We start from the raw sequence: 21,884 nt of genomic DNA, 5'->3' as shown, positions 1-21,884 counted from the left end.
AAAACAGAGAAGTAGATATCTGGAATAGAATAGAGAACCAAGAGATGAATCCAGCTACTTACCGCTATTTGATTTTTGACAAGCCAATTAAAAACATTCAGTGGGGAAAAGATTCCCTATTTAACAAATGGTGCTGGGTGAACTGGCTGGCAACCTGCAGAAGACTGAAATTGGACCCACACCTTTCACCATTAACTAAGATAGACTCTCATTGGATTAAAGATTTAAACTTAAGACATGAAACTATAAAAATACTAGAGGAGAATGCAGGGAAAACCCTTGAAGAAATTGGTCTGGGTGAGTATTTCATGAGGAGAACCCCCCGGGCAATTGAAGCAGCTTCAAAAATACACTACTGGGACTTGATCAAACTAAAAAGCTTCTGCACAGCTAAGAACACAGTAAGCAGAGCAAGCAGACAGCCCTCAGAATGGGAGAAGATATTTGCAGGGTATAACTCTGACAAAGGTTTAATAACCAGAATCCACAGAGAACTCAAACGCATCAGCAAGAAAAAAACAAGGGATCCCATCGCAGGCTGGGCAAGGGATTTGAAGAGAAACTTCTCTGAAGAAGACAGGCGCACGGCCTTCAGACATATCAAAAAATGCTCATCATCTTTAATCATCAGAGAAATGCAAATCAAAACTACTTTGAGATATCATCTAACTCCAATGAGACTAGCCTATATCACAAAATCTCAAGACCAGAGATGTTGGCGTGGATGCGGAGAAAAGGGAACACTTCTGCACTGCTGGTGGGAATGCAAATTAATACATTCCTTTTGGAGGGATATATGGAGAACACTCAGAGATCTAAAAATAGATCTGCCATTCAATCCTGTAATTCCTCTGCTGGGCATATACCCAGAAGACCAAAAATCACAACATAACAAAGATATTTGTACCAGAATGTTTATTGCAGCCCAATTCATAATTGCTAAGTCATGGAAAAAGCCGAAGTGCCCATCGATCCACGAATGGATTAATAAATTGTGGTATATGTATACCATGGAATACTATGCAGCCTTAAAGAAAGATGGAGACTTTACCTCTTTCATGTTTACATGGATGGAGCTGGAACATATTCTTCTTAGTAAAGTATCCCAAGAATGGAAGAAAAAATACCCAATGTACACAGCCCTACTATGAAACTAATTTGGGACTCTCACATGAAAGCTATAACCCAGCTACAACTTAACAATAGGGGGAAGTGGGAAAGGGGGGGTGGGTAGAGGGAGGGGAATCGGTGGGATCACACCTGTGGTGCATATTACAGGGGTATTTGCGAAACTTGGTAAATGTAGAATATAAATGTTTTGGCACAGTAACTGAGATAACGCCGGAAAGGCTATTTTAACCACTGGGATAAAAATGTGTCAAATGGTTTATGAAGTGAGTGTATGATGCCCCATAATCATATCATTGTATACACTTATGATTTAATAAAAAAATTAAAAAAAAAAAATTATAATCCTTGCTCTCAAACATGCTCACTTGAATCCCCCGTTCTTTTCCTTTAATGATGTCTTGTGATATTTTCATCATTTCTGGTCATTATTTGTTATTAAAGCAGACTATCCCAACATAAAACTATTCATCTTAGAACCTATTCAAAATGTTCCCCAGCAGACTAGATATCTAGCCAGAATATATAAACATCAGTCTACTAAGATTTATTTCCCCTTTTCCCTATTCTGATTTGATAATATTCCTATCTATCAGAGAAGACCACAGTCTAGCGCAAAAGTGGTGTTTGGGTGTGTGTTTGAATAAATTAATTATAAATGATAAATTACAAACTAATACAGAGGTAATCTTGAACATATTCTTCCTTCCATTTTTCCTAACAATTTTTAATTATTATTTTTTTTTTAGGGGAAAGCACGAATGCAGTCCCGCACTACCACAAATTATGCAGTTGAGTTTCCCACATTTGGGGAAATCTCAGGGGTCAGCACATCCGGAGTGCAATGGATAAGCCTCACCCTGGGAAAACCACCTTCGTGGTCATGGTATCTCCCCTGCCAGGTAAGTATCAACAGTTTTTTTTTTTTAATTTCAGTACCTTATCATCTTGCCCCTGGATAACTGCAATGATTTGCAGATCAATCTTCCTTTATGTCATATTAACAGTCTTCAGCATTTTCTCCATATTGCTCATAGATCATTTTTGCTAAAATACAGATACAATGTTGTTTTTCTATTTACGATCTTTCACTTCTTCCCTTCATTCATAAACTGAGTGTCTTCAGGAACCAACCTCACAGCATGACTTTCATTGACTCTCAATGCAAGACCACAATCTGAGCTGCATCTCCTGGCATCATTTTGTATGCCTTAAATCATGCATCCATAATGGGCTACTTCTTTTTCATGCCACTTTTTTCTCCTGCAGTTTCTTCTACTTTTCCCACTTCTGTGGCAGTTGAAATTTTATTACAGGTGATTTTAATCTGCTCTATAAACCATTCCTACTGATCCCAGACCATTGTTTCCTCTCCTGTACTTACAGGATCCTTTATCACAATGTCATCATACCACTGATCACATCCTGTTATGTTTAAATGAGAAGTCATGTGTTTCCCCCCATAGGTGTGACTTCTTTTAAGGCAAGCTCAGTATCTTCTTCATCATTGTACTATAGATCAGAGAAAATTCCTGTTACATTGTAGGTGCTTAATAATTATTGGGGAAGAAAATAAAATAAAGACTAAAAATTATAAAGAGTTTCAAATCCAGAGATGCATCATCATTTGGAGATTTTTCAGAAGCCTCTGTGTAGGAAACTCTCATTAATTATTAATAAAGTTCAAATTAATATTGTTGCTATGAAAGCAATTTGAAAAAAGTATCAAAAGCCTTAAAACGTTCTTATTCTATGAGCAAGCAAACACTTTTAGAAATCAGTTCTCAAAAGGAAATTGGAGATGCTAAAATAAACAGAAGTTTTTAAGTTGTAAATGATGGATACCAAATTCAAAATAATTTAAACAAAGAGATTAAAATGCTCCTAAAGCTAAAAGGGATGCTGGAAAAGGTCATAAAATTAAAATAGGAGTTGTAGTACCCAGGGCCCAAGATCAGATAGTATGGCGAGTATATGCCAAGACTCTCCTAAACTCTGTCATTCCTCTTTGCTAGTTTCATTTAACTTCATTCTTCAGGTAGGTTTCTTTTCAAGGGAGAAAATGTGGCCCCTAGCAGCTGCAGATTCCCATTCTTTCTGCTGAGAAGGTTAGAGGTAAAAAGCCTTCTCCTCTTGTTCTTCTGTCATCTCATTATCAATCCAAAAAGGTATGAGACTGACCTACTGAGATCATAAGAACACCTTTGATCAGTCCCTACTTCCAAGAAAGTGGGATAGATCCTATTGATTCATCAAGACATGGATGCTAGATGATAAAAAATAAATAAATAAACCATAAATAAAACATATATTCTACTGTGAGTCAGAGGATTATGTTCAAGGGCATGTATATTATAATACTAAAAAGAAACCACACAGATATCCAAGATAGCAATGCAGTTTGAATAAGTAATTTATTGTTGTACACACACACACACACACACACACAAAAGAATCATTTCAGAACTGTGTTTTTCTAGAATTTTGGTTTATTCTGTCTGTTTTTGTTCTCTCTTGGGCACATTCTTCAAGTGTAGGGGTCAGATGGACTGACCCAAGACACAGTGTAGTTTGTGGTCAAAGATAAGTAAATTCAGGGCAGAAAAGATACATTTGAAAAGTAGTACCTAAGTGGTGGCAGTTGTATGTTTGAAGGGATATGAGTTCTACAAGGGAACTCAAATCAAAGCCATTGAACATTAAGGCAACCCCAGTCTCATTAGAATTATTGAGGTGTATTTCACTTGGTCTTTTGCTAGATATTTATAACTACAATGCAGTGAAAGAACAGCAACTGTCCACTGAGTTGAGGAAGTAAATAACTCAAACTGGATCCGAATATGCCCTCAATTTTTTCAAGCAATTAAAATGAAAAAGTGGGTGTAGCAGATATAGTTCTCATTTGTCCTTGTTTGATGTATTTTCTTCTTGCCATTATTAGTTGCCTAAGTAAAAGGAAATTTCAAAAGCTATTAAAATTATTTAAATATTCATATGATAAATAATAGAACTCTTTAAGTTCCAGCATAAACATAGACACCTCTTTTCACTGAATGTTCTCTCCTCTTTATGGCTTTCATTTGCTCATTAATAGCTGGGATTTCTGCCAAACTTCTAGTGATGTAAGACATGTTTATGACTAAGACTGAAATTCACAGCTTCAAAAAACTTCAACTATATACTTGAGAAACTTGACATCTGAAACTAGATACCTGAGAAATGGGCCTCTATGAAACTTGACAAGTAAAGATTTACTGCCTAAACCTTTATTGTGTCCTGTGTAAAGTATGAATGGAGAGACTGAGCTCCAGCCCAACAGCCTTGAATGCTGCATGTTACAAAGGGCAGCATTAGGCCCTGCCTGTAACTGTATTGGCTAGGTGGCAGGCCAGTACCATCAGGATGGAATACCAATGGCTTGAACACTGAAGAATTTAGAATTTAAAAGGCATTTAAAGGAACAACAATCTGAAGAGAATACCACAAAATCTGCCAAGAATGCTAACATTTTTCACTTTTATTTTTCCAAAGTCTTCATAAGAGAATGATATGAAAAGAGGATCAAAAAGGCATACCACTAACTTGGCCACAAAGTTTGGCATGGCCACTGAGGCAGGGTCATAGTTGTTCTTCTCTAAAGAGGACTTTGAGAAGTCATCTACTTGGGGTTATAGCTGACAGTACTTTTTTAAAAAATTTTATCCAACAAAGAGAAACAAATGATGGTTCTCTAAAAAGGAATAAGAAGATGTGACTTCACTTTAAATGATGGAAGCACTTTAGTATTTTATGTAAAGCTACAGTCCTTCTTAATAAATGACCTGTAAATGACCCCTTAAAGGGTATAAAAACCAAGAGGCACTTCTGTAGGATAATATTTAGAAATAAACATATTCTACATCAAGCACACAAAGTGAACTCAGTGTGAGTTTAAAATGGCTTGCTTTTTTTCCAGAGGCTTAAGGGACCTGGGCCCCCCTGGGACACACACAGAGTTGACTTACCTGGAGTTAAAAATTCCACAAGCCCATTCTCTGAAGCTGTGTGCCCCGTGAAGCCTGAGATCAGAGGGCATGCTGCCCTTCCTCAGAGATACGGGCCAGAGGGTTGACATACGTTAACAACATATTGTCAGAGGTCTATAGGTGCTCTGCCCTGAGGAAAAGACACAGTCGTAACTTCATACTAAGTAAACTGAGTGAACGCTTGAAGATACTCTTCCATTAACTCTGTTCCCCTGTGGCTACTTTCTTCTTTGTGATCTTTATTTAGATAACTGCCCAGAGATTAGTCAGTGTCTAGAAGAAGATGTTTACTACAAAAGTGATTGTGTTGATATGGTAAAAGGATATTTCCTTTCAAGTTAATTTCAGATAAGTAAAATGAGGTAATAGTGAAACTAACAGATAATAGATTAAATGTGTATGTAACTAGAAAGGTATAAAATCAAAACCCTGAATAAAGAATTTCGCTACACACCATCCCATCCCGTGTAGTCTGTTTCTTGACTTAATAATTACAGGAGCAAGTTTACAACCACAGCAAAGCTGCTGTTTGTTCACGTCTCTGGTCACACAACACACTTCTGTTAAATTATTAAGATGAATGGATTCACAACCAGTCCAGGCAACATAGCAAGAGCCCAACTTTACGAACAAACAAACAAAAAAACATTAGCTGGGCATGGTGGTGCTCACCTCACCAGTTGGGGAGGTTGACACTAAAGGATTGTTTGAGTCCAGGAGTTCGAGGCTGCAGTGAGCTATGATTATCTTAATTTTTCTTCTTGTTTTTTTAAGAAGCAGGGTCTCACTCTATCACCCAGGGTCTTGCTCTGTCGTCCAGGCTGGAGTACAGTTTCACGATCATGGCTCAGTTTCTTTAGTATGGTTTGTAAACAAAGCAAATATTATTTGGGAAATTGAGGATGTGAGAAGAAGAAAATCAAAATAGAGTAATGGGAATAAGAACAGTTTTATTGTGTTCTCCAAGAAATCTAAAGTTTATGGCATTTGTTGAAAGTAGATGGTATATATATTTTGTCAAAATGGAAAGGAAGACTCAGATAATCAATCTAGGCAAGAACCCCCACAAAAAGAAAAATTATGGATGAAGGAAGATTGTTCACTAAAAATACTTTTTTATTTTTAATAAATATTTTCATATTTTGTTTAAAAAAATGAACACATTTTTGTCAAAAAAAATAGTAAGGCCCGCTGCTTAATGTGTAGGAAATTTGTGAAAGTTTTTAAAGACTATAATTTCAAAAGGCATCATATGCAAAAACGTGCCAAATTGTATTCATATGAAGGATTGTCTTATAAGGAAAAATAGTGGAATGGAAAAAATTCTGTCTTCTCAATAAGAAATTTTAAAAAGTTACAACTTGGACAGATTCCACTGTAAAAGCTAGTTATGTTGTAGCATATTTAATAGCAAAAAATAAAATCAAAATTGTCTACTGAATTGGAAAAATCTATCAAAAGTAGTTTACAGGGTGGCACCTGTGGCTCAGTGGGTAGGGCACCAGCCCTATATACTGAGGGGGAGGGTTTGAACCTGACCTTGGCAAACTGCAACAGAAAAATAGCCAGGTATTGTGGCGGGCACCTGTAGTCCCAGCTACTCAGGAGGCTGAGGCAAGAGAATTGCCTAAGCCCAGGAGTTGGAGGTTGCTGTGAGCTGTGATGCCACAGCACTCTACCAAGTGTGATAGACTGAGACTCTGTCTCTAAAAAAAAAAAAAAAAATGTAGTTTGGAGAGTAAAGCTGCTAATTGTATATTTAATGCTTTGGTGATGGATGACAGCAGTGATGCTACAAATAGGGCTTAAATTGCCATTTTTATTAGAGGTATTGATGATGAATACAATGTCACTGAAGAAATGGCTCCTTTAGTTCATTAAAAGACAAAACTAAATCAAGAGTTTTATATGAAGCAGTAAAAACTAGGCTAAAGCAATTTTCTATGTCTATTGTTAATATATCTGGTATAGTTACTGATGGTGCTCTGGCAAGGGGAGGTAAAAGAGAGGGACTTGTAAAATTAATAGAAGACTATGTAATTGGAGCCCCAAACACACTTTGATGAAGTATCATTGCATAGTAAATCAAGAAAATTAATGCACAAAAGCTTTAAAAATGGATAACATCATGCAAATTGTCATTGAGACTGAATTTCATAAGGGCCAAGAGATTGAATCATTGCCAATCCCAAGAATTCCTTAAAAGTATTGATGCTGGGAGAGCAAGATGGCGGCTGAGTAACAGCTTCCTTGTAACTGGGCACGGTGAGTCTGGGGAGACAAGACTCCAGGCATCTCTGGCTGGTGGGATCTGCCTATAATCATCCCTTTGAGGACACAGGGAGTCAGTGAGAGACTTATGGACCCCAAGAGGAGGACAAAAACAGTGGAAAACTGGCAAGTGGTTGTGTATGTTCGATTGGTCTAATCCTGCCAGCAGCTGTAAGTACAGCAGCAGTGAGACTGCAAACTGGAAAGGCCTTACCTGTGAGCTGTTTTGGTGTTTTTGGACTTGGCACTCAGTTGAACTGCCTTGGGGAGAGCTTGGGAAGGAGTATGGAGAATGTTGGGCATTGTCTAGGGTCCCAGACTGAGCCACTGTGCCGGACGGAGCTAATAGTGTTCGGCTGTGGGCTTCAGGGAGCCATTGTGAGAGAACTGTCCCAGCAAGCTCTACCCTCAAGATCGCAGAGCAAGGGTTAGGCAGGAGCTAGTAATCTAGTGACTGAGCAGCCTAAAGGCAGGGACTGATCCACCTTACAGCCCTTAACACTCAGGGGCAGAGTGAGACCAGTTTTGGCACACTGGGTAAGTGGATAGCCACTTCAGGAGTGATCCCAGTGACAAGGACTTTCCTTGGAAAGCTTCTGCTTAGCCGAGATTAGAAGTTTTAGGTGCCTTTTAAGAGGGCTGAAGAGACATTTAGGGTCTCCACCCTGAGGGTTTTGAGAAATCAGCACAGGCCTCCGGTCAGCATTGTGATTAACATCTCATCCCCAGAAGATCACCTGTTGCCCAGACAATATTCAACAAGATATATATACTGCTTTATTTTTGTTTATTTATTGTTGTTTGGTTTTGTTTATTTTTCTTTGTTGTTGTTTTGTTTTTAATTTCAACCTTTTCCCTATATATTTTCCTTTTCTTTTTTTTCTTTCTTTTCATTCTCCATTTTCCTAGTTTAAGTATAATTTCCCATTGTTGCCTTTTTCAATAATTACAACATCATTTTTACTAGTGTTTCCACCCCTGTTATTTGGTTTTTCACCCAATTTTATCCCATAAAGTTTTCTGTTTGCTTGTTTTGGTTTGATTTATAGCATTTTTGTCTTTCCTCTCTACTTGGTGGAGGTGGGGTACTGTGTCCGATCAGGCTAGCAAAGAGCTGCTGACCAGAAGGGAACCATTCAAACCGGCACCCCCAGAGGTTGAGGTTTCTTCAAGGTTGTTTCAAAGTACCCTACTATATAACTATATTGCTCTGTCTCCCTCTTCCTGTGCCTCTCTTCCTTTTGTCAATATTCCCTTTTACCCACCCACTCTCCTTTTTCTTTCTTCTTTACTTTCTTTCTTTCTTTTTCTTTCTTTTATCCTTTCTTGCTCTTCAACCTTCTCATTCTTCTGGTCCTGTACCAAAACGACTCATTGAAACCCTAGTCCACAGGCATGGCAACTTAAAGTGCAAGAGAAAGTGAAAGGAAAATTAGGGCAATGAAACTGAATAAAAGAAATCACTCATGAGGAATAATCAGCAGAAAACTCCTGGAAACATGAAGAACCATTTCAGAGCAACCCCTCCAAAGGACCATGAGGTACCTACTGCAGAGAATTCCACCTATAAAGAAATGTTAGGAATGACAGAAAGGGAATTTAGAATACACATGATGAAAACAATGAAGGAAACTGCTAATAAAGTAGAAAATAACCAAAAGGAAATCCAAAAACAGAATCAAATAAGAGATGAATGATATGAAGAATATAGAAAGGATTTAGCAGAGCTGAAGGAACTGAAGCAGTCAATTAGGGAACTTAAAGATGCAATGGAAAGTATCAGCAACAGGTTAGACCATGCAGAAGAAAGAATTTCAGAGGTAGAGTACAAAGTTCTTGAGATAACTCAGATAGTAAAAGAGGCAGAAAAGAAGAGAGAGAAAGCAGAATGCTCACTGACATAATTATTGGACTCTATGAAGCATTCCAACATATGAGTTATAGGAATCCCAGAAGGGGAAGAAGAATGCCCCAGGGGAATGGAAGCCATACTCAAGAATATTATAAATGAAAATTTCCCACATATCACCAAAGATTCTGACACACTGCTTTCAGAGGGATATCGGACACCGGGTCATCTAAACTCTAACCAAACTTCTCCAAGACACATTGTGATGAACCTGTCCAAAGTTAAGACAAAAGAAAAGATTCTGCAAGCTGCCAGGAGTAAGCACCAGTTGACCTACAGGGGCAAATCCATCAGAGTGACCACAGACTTCTCTGATGAAACTTTCTAAGCACGAAGACAATGGTCATCTACCTTTAATCTACTTAAACAGAACAATGTCCATTCCAGAATTCTATATACTGTTAAGCTAAGCTTTAAAATTGACAGAGAAATCAAATCATTTACTGATATACAAACATTGAGGAAATTCGCCACAACAAGACCAGCTCTATAGGAAATACTTCAACCTGTTCTACACACTGACCATCACAATGGATCAGCAGCAAAGTAAGAACTCAGAAATTAAAGGACAGAACTTAACTTCCACACTGATGCAAAAGATAAAATTAAGCAATGGACTCTCACAAAGTAAGATGAATAGAATACTACCACACTTATCAATTATCTCAATAAATGTTAATGGCTTGAATTCCCCACTGAAGAGACATAGATTGGCAGACTGGATTAAAAAACACAAGCCATACATTTGCTGTCTGCAGGAAACACACCTAGCTTCAAAAGACCAATTAAAACTCCGAGTCAAGGGTTGGAAGACAATTTTTCAGGCAAATGGAATTCAGAAGAAAAGAGGACTTGCAATATTATTTTCAGATACATGTGGATTTAAAGCTACTAAAGTCAAAAAAGACAAAGATGGTCACTTTATATTGGTCAAGGGAAGAATACAACAAGAAGATGTTTCAGGGTTGTACCTGTGGCTCAAAAGGGTAGGGCGCCAGCCCCATATGCCGGAGGTGGTGGGTTTAAACCCAACCCCGGCCAAAAACTGCAAAAAAAAAACAGATGTTTCAATTCTAAATATTGATGCACCCAATTTAAATGTTCCCAGATTCTCAAAACAGACCTTACTCAGTCTAAGCAATATGATAATACCATAACAGGGGACTTTAACACTCCTCTTACAGAGCTGGACAGATCCTCTAAACAAATTAAACAAAGATATCAGGGACTTATAAGAGACACTAGAACAACTGTTCTTGATAGATGCATATAGAACACTCCACCCCAAAGATAAAGAATATATATTCTTCTCATCACCCATGGAACATTCTCCAAAATTGAGCATATCCTAGGACACAAAACAAACCTTAACATAATTGAAATTTTACCTTGTATCTTCTCAGACCATGAGGCACTAAAGGTGAAACTCAACTCTAACAAAAATGTTCAACCCCACACAAAGGCATGGAAATTAAACAACCTTCTGTTTAATGAGAGATGTGTGCAGGAAGAAATAAAACAGAAAATCATTAACTTCCTTGAGCATAACAACAATGAAGACACAATCTACCAAGACCTGTGGGATGCTGCAAAAGCAGTTTTGAGAGGAAAATTTATCACTTTAGATGCCTACATTCGAAAAACAGACAGCGCATCAACAAACTCTCAAGCCATCTTATGGAATTGGAAAAAGAAGAACAATCTAACCCTAAACGCAGTAGAAGAAAAGAAATATCCAAAATCAAATCAGAGATCAATGAAATTGAAAACAAAAGAATCATTCAGAAAATTAATGAAACAAGGAGTTGGTTTTTTGAAAAAATAAATAAAATAGATAAACCTTTGGCCAGACTAACTATAAATAGAAAAGTAAAATCTCTAGTAACCTCAATCAGAAATGATAAAGGGGAAATAACAACTGATCCCACAGAGATACAAGAGATCATCTCTGAATACTACCAGAAACTCTATGTCCAGAAATTTGACAATGTGAAGGAAATGAATCAATATTTGGAATCACACCTGCTCCCTAGACTTGGCCAGGAAGAAATAGAGCTCCTGAACAGACCAATTTCAAGCACTGAGATCAAAGAAACAAACAAAAAAAAGCTTCCAACCAAAAAATGCCCTGGCCCAGATGGTTTCACACCAGAATTCTATCAAACCTTCAAGGAAGAGCTTATTCCTGTACAGCAGAAATTATTCTAAAAAATTGAGGAGGAAGGAAGGAATCTTTCCCAACACGTTCTATGAAGCAAATGTTACCCTGATACAAAATCCAGGAAAAGACCCAACTAAAAAGGAGAATTTCAGACCAATTTCAGTCATGAATACAGATGCAAAAATTCTCAACAAAATCCTAGCCAATATATTACAGCTTATCATCAAAAAAGTCATACATCATGATCAAGTAGGTTTCATACCAGGGATGCAAGGCTGGTTTAACATACACAAGTCCATAAACGTTACCCACCATATTAACGAGGCCAAAATAAATACTATATGATCCTATCAATACATGCAGAAAAAGCATTCAATAAAATCCAGCATCCATTTCTAATTAGTACACTGAAGATTATAGGCATAGTTGGTACATTTATGAAACTGATTGAAGCTATCTATGACAAACCCACAGCTAATATTTTATTGAATGGAGTAAAACTGAAAGCTTTTCCTCTTAGAACTGGAACCAGACAAGGTTGTCCTCTGTCACCTTTACTATTTAACATAGTGCTGGAAGTTCTAGCCAATACAATTATGCAAGACAAGGAAATAGATGGAATCCAAATGGGAGCAGAAGAGGCCAAATTGTCCCTCTTTGCTGGCGACATGATGTTATACTTAGAGAATCCCAAAGACTCAACCACAAGACTCTTGGGAATCATCATAAAATACAGTAATGTCTCAGGATAGAAAATCAATTTCCACAAGTCAGTAGCCTTTGTATATGCCAATAACAGTCAAGATGAGAAGCTAATTAAGGACACAACTCCCTTCACCATAGTTTCAAAGAAAATGAAATACCTAGGAATGTACCTAACAAAGGAGGTGAAGGACCTCTATGAAGAAAATTATGAAATCCTCAGAAAGGAAATAACAGAGGATATTAAAAAATGGAAGAACATACCATGCTCATGGCTGTGAAGAATTAACATCGTTAAAATGGCTATACCTCCCCCCAAAAAGCTTATATTGGTCAAGGGAAAAATACAACAAGAAGACGTTTCAATTCTAAATATTTATACACCCAATTTAAATGCTCCCAGATTCTTGAAACAGACCTTACTCAGTCTGAGTAATATGATATCTGATAATACCATAACAGGGGACTTTAACACTCCTCAATATCCTATTCAATGCCATCCCTATTAAAATACCAATATTATACTTTCAAGATTTGGAAAAAATGATTCTGTGTCTTGTATGGAACCAGAAAAAAAACCATATAGCTAAGGCAGTTCTTAGTAATAAAAATAAAGCTAGGGGCATCACCATACCAGATTTTAGTCTGTTCTACAAAGCCATAATGGTCAAGACAGCATGGTATTGGCACAAAAATGGAGACATAGACACTTGGAATTGAATAGAAAACCAGGAAATGAAACTAACATCCTACAACCACCTAATCTTTGATAAGCCAAACAAGAACATACCTTGGGGGAAAGACTCCCTATTCAATAAATGGTGTTGGGAGAACTGGATATCCACATGTAAAAGACTGAAACTGGATCCACACCTTTCCCCACTCACAAAAATTGATTCAAGATGGATAAATGACTTAAATTTAAGGCATGAAACAATAAAAATCCTCAAAGAAAGCATAGGAAAAACACTGGAAGATATTGGCCTGGGGAAAGACTTCATGAAGAAGACTGCCATGGCAATCGCAACAACAACAAAAATAAACAAATGGGACTTCATTAAACCGAAAAGCTTCTGTACAACTAAGGAGACAACAACCAAAGCAAATAGATAACCTACACAATTGGAAAGTATACTTGCATATTTTGAATCAGACAAAAGCTTGATAACTAGGATCTATAGAGAACTCAAATTAATCCACATGAAAAAAGCCAACAATCCCATATATCAATGGGCAAGAGACATGACCAGAATCTTCTCTAAGGAAGACAGGACAAATGGCTAACAAACATATGAAAAAATGTTCATCGTCCCTATCTATTAGAGAAATGCAAATCAAAACCATCCTGAGATACCATCTAACTCCAGCAAGAATGGCCCACATCAAAAAATCTCAAAACTGCAGATGCTGCATGGATGTGGAGAGAAGGGAACACTTTTACACTGCTGGTGGGACTGCAAACTAGTATAACCTTTTTGGAAGGAAGTATGGAGAAACCTCAAAGTCCTCAAGCTAGACCTCCTGCAATCCCATTACTAGGCATCTACCCAGAAGGAAAAAAAATCCTTTTATCATGAGGACACTTGCACTAGACTGTTTATTGCATCTCAATTTACAATCACCAAAATGTGGAAACAGCCTAAATGCCCACCAACCCAAGAATGGAATATGTACACCATGGAATACTATTCAGCCATTGTAAAAAATGGAGATTTACATCCTTTGTATTAACTTGGATGGAAGTGGAACACATTATTCTTAGTAAAGCATCACAAGAATGGAGAAGTATGAATCCTATGTACTCAATTTTGATATGAGGACAATTAATGACAATTAAGGTCACAGTGGGGGTGGGGGAAGTGGAGAGCAGAGAGAGAAAGAAGGAGGGAGGGGGGAAGGAGGGAAGGGGTGGGGTCTTGGTGTGTGCCCCACCTTTTAGGGGCAAGACACCATTGCAAGAGGGACTTTACCTAACAAATGCAATCAGTGTAACCTGGTTTATTGTACCCTCGATGAATCCCCAACAAAAAAAAAGTACTGATGCTGACTATGGCAACATCATTTCCTTTTCAGAAGATGGCTAGTTTGAGGTCAAATGTTGGAAAGACTTTATAATTTGAGACATTTTATGAAGTTGTTTGTGGCATCAAATATCAAATTTGTGACAGAACTTGATGATGAAAACTGGCTTACAGATTTAGCATTTTTAGAGGATTTAACCACTAGTTTAAATGAGTTAAACATGCATCTTCAAGGTGAAAACCAACTTATGAACATAATGTTTTGAACTATAACAGCATTTCATTGAAACTGAAATCATGGCAAGCTCAACTTAAGGCAAACAATTTTATGCATTTCAGCACATTGGCTAAATACAGTCCTATAAACAGCAAAAAACATGAAGCCTTCCTTTTCGATTTCAGAGAAGAATTTGAAAACAGATTTCAGGATTTCTGGGAAAATAATCAATATATTAGTGCATTTGTGACTCCATTTTCAGTTGATATAAATATATTACCTTCCAACATTCAAATAGAATGCACAGAGCTGCAATCTGACATTCAATTTAAAGAAAAATTTGATCATATCTCTTAATAGACTTTTGTAGGCCTTGTGTTCTCAGAGACAAATATCCCTCACTTCACAATCATGCTTTATTTATGTTGTTGCTTTTTGGCAGCACCTACATTTGCAAGCAACTATTTTCATAATGAAACACATTAGGAGTAAAATTAGAACCAAAATATCTGATGAGCACCTTCAGAACTCACTGAGAATTGCAACTACTTCCATCAAACCAGTTAGTGATGCATTAGTTTCCCATCACAATGTCTAATATTTCACTAGTTTTATGTTGTTCACTTTTCTTTTCTTTTTATAATAAAAACATGAAAAAATAAATTTTATTACTTAGATATATACATTTTCTACATTAGTGATTACAAACTTGTGACCTGCTTGACAAAAATTACAGACAGTCTCCCCCTACCACCTTTTTAATTGTTGCTCATCACTTTTTCTTAGTGTTTGTGTATTTAATGTATGGCCCAAGACAACTCTTTCCTTCCAATGTGACCCAGATAAGCCAAAAGATTGGATGCTCCTGATCTAAGACTTTTCTCTTTCCCTAATGGATATATTTTATCAATTTCTCTCTGAGCCAGGTTTTGTCTGTGTTCCACACATTTTGTTGTATTTTCATTTTCCTTGAGCTATTTTTTTTTATCACTTAGAATTTTTTCTTTCACTGGTCTATTGTTTAGGATTATACTGTTTAGTTTTCAAGTGTTTGGAGATTCCTGTTATCTCTTAGTTATCGATTACTGCTTTGATTCGCTTCAAACTAGAAAACATATTCCATATGACTTCTTTTATTTCTTTCAAATTTATTTCTATTATATATATTTAAGATATGCAATATGACCTTTTATACATATACATAATGAACTGATTACTACAAATAAACAAATTAATATATTCATTACCTTCCATATTACCTCTTTGCGTATGAGTGTGTATGGAGGGAGTAAAGGCACGTAAAATCTCCTATCTTAACAAATTTTCAATATCCAATATATTATGAACTATAGTAGATTTATCCATCTTATAAAACTGTAAATTTCTATCTTTGACCTACACCTTCCCATTTTCTCTTCCTATCCATCCTAGTAATTACCATTCTCCTCTATATTTTTGTGAGTTGCACTTTTTAGATTCTACATGCAGATGAGATGATGTAATATCGTGCTTACTATATCTGGCTTATTCAACTAATATAATGTCCTCCAGGTTCATCCATGTTGTCGCGAAGGACAGAATCCTTTTTTTTTTGCAGTTTTTTGCCAGGGCCAGGTTTGAACCCACCACCTCCAGTATATGGGGCTGGTGCCCTACTCCTTTGAGCCACAGGCGCCACCCAGAATTCCTTCTTTTTTTTAAGTCGAATAGTAAGTATTCCACCAGGTATATATCACATTTTATGTGCCAATTCATCTATTGATGACACTTAGATTGATTCAGTATCTTGGCTGCAAGGAACGTGGAAGTGAACATATCCGTTCAACACATTGATTTTGTTTCTTTTGGATATATACTCAGCAGTGGGGTTGCTGGATCATATGGTAGATATTCTTAATAGAGCATAGGGACTTCTGGGTCATATGATAACCCCACATATTACAGCATCAAAAAGAATAAAATACAGGCAGTGCCCGTGGCTCAAGGAGTAGGACGCTGGCCCCATATCCGGGCATTTCGGGTTTGAGCCTAGCCCAGCAAAAACTTCAAAAAAAAAAAAGAAGAAGAAAATACTTAGGAATAAGTTTAAACAAGGAAGTGAAAGATCTATGCACTGAAAACTGTAAAATACTGAAGAAAGAAATTGAAAAGACAAATAAATGGAACGATGTCCTGTGATGACTTCTATAGAATTTCAATATAGAAAATAAATAAATAAAATTGAAATCACTTAAATTTTTAAAAAGTTATTTTTATGAAATATCAATTTATAATGCTTATTTATTTTGTATCCATACATCTCTAGAGTTTCTTCATGTAATGCCGGGATGTAATTGTGCTTCCAAATAATTTCCCTTTCTCTCTCTTTCTCAATATTTAAAATATTGAGCAACATACAGAGGTTGCCAAAAATGTATACACATTTTAAGAAAGGAAAAACTGTGTTAAATTTGTACTACTCAAGTCACATTTGACATCTGCAATTATGAGACTTGCATTTATCTTTTGTTTTTGGTATATATTAGGTATTATAATTTTAATACAGTTTTCTTTCCTTTCTTAAAATGTGCATATAATTTTTGGTACCCTGTATATTTAAAGACTATTGAGGCAATGAGGTAAAAATTAATTATTGCTCATCTATTATAATTAATGACTCACAATTTCATAGGTTTTTTTTTACAATAAATATTTGCACCATGTCACAATATGTACACATTTGCCCGTGTACATGGAGGATGACTGACAATCTAAGCATCCTTTAGCTAGTGATGTATTAGAATGACTTTCGTTGGCTATCATTTATCAGCTTTCAAAATATACCAATGCATATAATTCTCTCAACAAGGCTACAAAGTTACTATTATATTTGTTTTATAGAACACTTTTAAATTTGGAAATACTAATTAACTTAGCCAAAGAAACACAGCAATACAGAAAAATATCTAGATTTTATTCCAAAATTCAGTCTTCTTAGTCACTACTGATAAGTCAGTTGCCTTTGTAATCTTCAACTCTATTAGGAGGACACAAGTTGCTATTTTAGGAATAAATTCTGTGAAATAGTCCTTCCAGCCTCCCTGGGCCTTATCAATGATTCTGTGTAAATAGTGCTCTATTCTTACTGAACAAGGTCTGACAACTTGGGATTACAAAAGAGGTTTCATAAATACACAAATACAAGGCACAAATACACACACATACGTGCAGGCAAACAGATAGTAAATACGTGAATGACTAATATCAATACTAAGACATTTACCAGGCAAAAATCAATCTTTACAGTTCAGCAACATTCAGTTTTATTTTTAAATATATTTTCAATTTGACTACTTTTTAGTACCTTCACAGTTATCACCTTTTTCCAAGTCACCTTCGTTCATTCCTAAATTTTTTGCACTATCACCCTAAATAGCCTCACTACTTTTAATTTTGATGTTCTATACTTAATTATCCACCCAGCAGCCAAGGCAATTCTTAATTGCATAAATCAAATCACGTCAATTACTTCTGAAATGGCTGCTCTAATGGAAAGTAAAAGGCAAGTCATTTTGGTAAGTTAATTGGGTTGTCTTTTTATTATTAACTTGAAGGGGTTTTCAAATGTGTTTTGGATACAAGGACCATATCAAATATATGATTTGCAAATATTTTCCTATTATTGATATGGAATAGGAACATTTTTTACCACTTTCTTTTCTTTCTTTTTGGTGTCTTTTGAAGCACAAGAGGTTTTCATTTTGATGAAGTCAAATTTATCTATTTTTGTACTTTGTTGTTTGTGCTTTTGCTGTCATATCTGAGAAGGCTTTGCTTAACCCATGCTCACAAAGACTTGATACTATATTTTTTCTAAGATTATTATAATTTTAGCTCTTACATTTAAGTCTATGATCAATTTTGAGTTAATTTTTGTACATAGTTTAATAAAGGGGCTTCAACTACATTAATTTGCACGTAGATAACCATTGTCTCACCATCATTGGTTGAAAAGTTCATACTTCTCCTATTGCATTGTTTTGCCACACTTGCCAAAAATCAATTTACCATAAATATTAAAGTTTATTTCTAAATTATCAATTATATTTCAATAACCTATATGTTTAACTTTATGCCAGGTCCTGACTGTATAGATTATTGGGCTTTATACTAAGTTTTAAAATCAGGAAGCGATTCTCCAACTTTTACTTTTTTATTTAAAGACCATTTTAGCTATTCTTCCCTCCTTGAATTCTCAGATAAATTTTAAGATCAACTTGTCAGTTTCTGCTAAAAAGGCCAACTGAAATTTTGGCAGGGTTTGAACTCACTCTATAGATCAATTTAAAGACAATTACTATTTTAATTGTTTTCTCCATGAAAATGGGCTATCCTTCCATTCATTAACTTTTTTAACAATGTTTTAAAATTTTAATAGTGTCAATTTTATACTTTTTGTTAAGTTTGTTTCTAAATATTTTATTTCTTTCTTGCTATTATTTTGAGAAAATAGAATGGTTTTCTCAAATTAATTTTCATATTTTGATTGTTAGTGTAGAGAAATAAAATAGATGTTTGTATATTTATCTTACATTGTAAACCCTGGCAGAAATAATTTATTAATTCTAATATATTTTTTGTGGGTTCCTTAGAAGTTTCTATGCACGAAGTAATGTCATCTGAAAATAGATAACAGGTCCTTCTCTGTTTTCAATTTGGATACCTTTTTTTTTTTTTTTTGGCCTAACTTTCCTTGTTAAATGCAATATAATGTAAATAGACATAGTGAGAGTGAAGATCTTTATGTTGTTCCTGATCTTAGGGGGAAGACATTCAGTCTTTTCCCCTTAAGTTCAATGAGATATGTTTATGTATACAACATAATCCCCTGGGATTGCTTATCTGTGAGCCAGGGAAGTGAGATTCCTGGTTCAACTTCTCCATCTTCAAAGGGCTGATTCATTCAGCTGCTGATGGGAGAAGAAACCTGTACCCAGGGGTCCATGTTTCTTCCAACTGCTGGCTTGATCCCCAGGCACCTATGAGGTTCTGTATGAAAACCACCATGACAGTTTAAGAGAGATGTTGTAAAAGAAAGAAAAAGCTTTTATATGTTAATATTATTAAAAGCAAATTTTTCCCTCCTTTTTGGAACAAGGGGCCTCTCATTTTCATTTTACACCTGATCTTGCAAATTATGTCACTTCCTGTGAGTAGTTTTCTTTTCATTTTGGATTAAGTACTGCCAAGTATTCCAATATGGTCTCCTTCTCCAATCTAATTACCTGTGTTCAATTGTCTACTTATTCAGTTACATCCCAATAAAATTGAAGGCAGGGACTCCTGTCTTGTTCATCTTTAAATCTTCAGGTTCTAGTCCAATGCAAGGCAGCATCATATGTTTAATATATCAGTATTCCATAATGATTAAAGGGCCAAAGAATTCTTTCAGATGTCTTCTCTGGAATGATTTCTAAAAGATAACAAGGAGATAGTAGGAGATAGTATGAGAGGAATGTGCAAACACATGAAGAAGGAATATAAGTCACAAGTCAGTGTGACTAGAGTAGTCTTGTATGTGTTATTAATATGATTGAACCCTATCTTCAAGGTAATATTGAATTTAAAATGTGAAGTGAGTACATCGTAGTGAGATCATTTGGTTTCACAAACTAGTATGGAAAAGAAGAAAGAACCAGAGTGGGAATGGTGGGGAATGAGGAAATAAGACACACATAAAACACACAAGAGAAAAAGATGGGATTGGGAAGACTGGAAAAGCTAAGACTGCAGCCAGCACTGAACTGTGTAAACAGCTTTATTTATATAGTATCTAATCAAGGTAAATCTTAACACCTGGGGTCTAGATTAACTTTAAGGAGGAAACACTGTGTGCTCGCCTATAATAAGGGAAGTATGCATAGGCTATGTGACTTCTGGCAGAGGAGAAAACAATGTTTGTTTTTAAAGGAGGAGAAGCAGCTGGGGGATGGTTCCTTGAACATCACCCCAGGCTGTGGGGGCCCTGCCACCTCACAGCCCATGTTCCACAATTTGGAGCCAAATACAAGAACATGCTATAGCAGTCCTCAGTCAGGGAGAATGATGAGGGCCTGAGTAAGGGCAGTGAAGTGTAGTGAGAAAGGAATGGATAAGAGTAGTGATCCTTATACAAAATGTAGTGGACTTAATGATTGATGGGACATGGGTGATGACCAAAGAATGGTTGCAAGTGTTCCAACTCAGATGTCTGGATGAATAAGGATGCTATGAATCAGTAGAGGCAAAGTGGGCAGAGAGGATGTGAAAGTCGCAGTCAAGCACACAAGAGAAGAAGAGAACTTTGTCATATGTATGTAGACTTGGAAGTGCTTGTGAGCCATGAAAACGGTGATATGGCTTAGTCTTAATCAGACATATATTGTAGTGGGATACATACATACTTATATGGAAGTTAAGAAACCTTATTCCTTAATAGACCATGGGCCAAATGGGCTTGAAATATAGGCCTGGGATTCTTGCTTCCTTTTGTAATACTGCTTGTATAGGCAAACACATTGTCAGTTAAAACAGGTAACTTGGAAATGAAATTTGGGAACATATATTTAAAATTTGAAGTCAACCTATATTTGGACTTCAAGGTGAATATTGGAATTGACCTTGATAACAGTATAAAAATGCAGCAGTTCCAAAAATAATGATAATTACCATAATAATAATAAGGAACCGTACTGCAAAGATTCATCCTAAGAGAGGCTTAGAAACTGGACCTCTACCCTGCCCTTCAATTTCTTCCCTCTCTCTTTGATTTATACCATGTAAGACAAACTATTTGCTTCATTTTTTTATTTGTTTGATATCCATATTCATGACAAAACAGAACTGTCTTTTATGCCTTGTTTGTAGTGAGATTATTCCTTATGCCCTAAACTATTTGAACAATGTCTTAAGCAAGGTGATCTACAAGGTTGCAGATTCACTGTATCATGACCACAAACACTCCCATTTTTGCTGCATAGACATGCATTTCACTTGCACGTGCATACACACTCTCCCCCCACACACACACTGCTTGCTTCAAACCCACCAGTTTATCTTTCAATCTTTCACTGTGCTAAGATCCTTCAAACCTCCAAGTCTTTGTCTATACCTGCTGGAATTTATTTTCCTTCTTTGCCTTTATGCTAATTTTTCTGGCTAATCCTTACTCTTCCTTCAAGAATCAGCTCATTTGATGCTCTCCTTCATCACAAGAATCTCCCCAGTCTTAGGGCTGTGTCAACAGAGCCTCTGTTTTAGTCCCATCATACAGCACAGGGATCACTGAGTTTATTCCACATATTTTCTTTAAACTGAGCATCTGGGAATTCAGCTGTCCAATTTCTGGTCTTTCACATGTGTCAAATGAATGGGTGATCTTGGTGATTCTAAAGAATAAGAGGCCATGGCTGGAGGATAAGGAAAACCTTCA

The 21,884-nt window shown here is 36.2% G+C and overlaps 1 non-coding gene across 1 annotated transcript; it reads right to left on the bottom strand.

Annotated features, from left to right (window-relative positions):
* Positions 1-1,874: 1,874 nt before the first annotated feature.
* On the bottom strand, positions 1,875-2,038 carry LOC128578786 (U1 spliceosomal RNA). Its single transcript, XR_008377907.1, has one exon. It is a non-coding gene; the product is annotated as a U1 spliceosomal RNA (small nuclear RNA).
* Between the last annotated feature and the right edge of the window lie 19,846 nt (positions 2,039-21,884).

The sequence above is a fragment of the Nycticebus coucang genome, chromosome X, assembly GCF_027406575.1.
Source record: "Nycticebus coucang isolate mNycCou1 chromosome X, mNycCou1.pri, whole genome shotgun sequence".
Taxonomy (NCBI): Eukaryota; Metazoa; Chordata; class Mammalia; order Primates; family Lorisidae; genus Nycticebus; species Nycticebus coucang.
This window is presented reverse-complemented; position numbering and strand designations above follow the sequence as displayed.